Genomic DNA, 1,749 nt, shown 5'->3' on the forward strand with positions numbered 1-1,749 from the left:
TTCGTAAATTATCCCCCACTGTGCGCCAAATCTCTTTGAAAGATCTCTGCCAGGCTTCCAAAGCTGGAAACGGAGAGGAGACCACAGGTAATGGTGAGAACTTGGGCAATCTTCCAGACACCACCTGGAACGGAGAGAATCCGGTGGAGGGAGCTTTTTAAATTGTTCTGTGCGAACTCCGCGAAAGGCAGAAATTTGACCCAGTCGTTCTGTGTCTCCGCAACATAGCACCTCAAGAATTGCTCCAAAGACTGATTGATTCTCTCCGTTTGCCCATTGGTCTGTGGGTGGTAGCCCGATGAAAATACAGTTTCATACCCATTAGTTGGCAGAATGCCCTCCAAAATTTAGAAATGAACTGGACTCCCCGATCCGACACTATGTTCTCCGGAATACCGTGCAGCCGGAACACATGTGTGATAAACAAATCAGCCAATTCCTGGGCCGAGGGGAGACCTTTCAAGGGCACGAAATGGGCCATTTTACTGAAGCGGTCGACTACCACCCAAATGACCGACATGCCTTCTGACTTGGGAAGTTCACCTACAAAATCCATGGACAAATGGGTCCATGGCTCACTCGGGGTGGGCAAAGGCTGCAAGGTACCCACAGGTGCCAGCCGGGAGGGTTTACTCTTGGCACAAACCGCACATTCCCTCACGAATTCCTTGCAATCAGCTGCCAAGGAAGGCCACCAAGCACATCTGGCTACCAGATCCTGTGTTCTAGATGCTCCAGGATGCCCAGCATTCTTATGTGTATGGAACATCTCTAGAACCTGAAGACGGAACGGTAGCGGAATGAACAACACTCCTGCGGGCTTTCCTTCTGGAATGTCTTGTTGGAAGGGAATTAAAGTTCCCTTCCAATCCTCCCAAGTCTCTGTTGCGGCCAGTACCAACCTTTGGGGAATAATAGTCTCTGGAATGGAGGACTGTGCTGTCTCTGACTCAAAGCACCTGGACAAGGCATCCGCCTTAGTATTCTTGCTACCCGGTGTATACGTAATAATGAAAGAGAATCGAGAAAAAAATAATGACCAGCGAGCCTGGCGTGGGCTCAACCTCTTAGCTCCCTCGATGTATTCTAAATTTTTATGGTCAGTGTAAACCGTGACCGTATGCTCCGCTCCCTCTAACCAGTGTCGCCATTCCTCAAAGGCTAACTTAATGGCTAAGAGTTCTCTGTTGCCGATATCGTAGTTTTTTTCCGCAGGGGAGAATCTGCGGGAGAAGTAGGCACATGGGTGCATTCTACCCTGCAAGCCAGATCGCTGAGACAGCACAGCCCCCACCCCGACCTCTGAGGCATCCACCTCAACAATAAAAGGAAAGGACGTATCCACATGTCTGAGGATGGGTGCAGAACAAAATAATCCCTTCAGGGTGGCAAAAGCCTGTAACGCCTCGGGAGACCAGTGAGTTGTATCTGCACCCTTCTTAGTGAGGCTGGTAAGTGGAGAAACCACCGAAGAGTACCCCCTTATAAACCTCCTATAATAGTTGGCAAAGCCAAGAAACCGCTGAAGCGATTTCAAGCCTACCGGCTGAGGCCATTCTAACACAGCGGAGACCTTGGCCGGATCCATGGACAGGCCTGTAGTAGAGATTATGTATCCCAGGAAAGCGACAGATGTTACCTCGAAGATACATTTTTCTAACTTTGCATACAATAGATTCTGCCTTAGTCTGTTCAAAACGAACCTCACGTGGGTTCTATGTTCAGAGAGACTGTTGGAGAAAATCAGGA

Source organism: Hyperolius riggenbachi, unplaced genomic scaffold, assembly GCF_040937935.1.
Source record: "Hyperolius riggenbachi isolate aHypRig1 unplaced genomic scaffold, aHypRig1.pri scaffold_116, whole genome shotgun sequence".
Lineage (NCBI taxonomy): Eukaryota > Metazoa > Chordata > Amphibia > Anura > Hyperoliidae > Hyperolius > Hyperolius riggenbachi.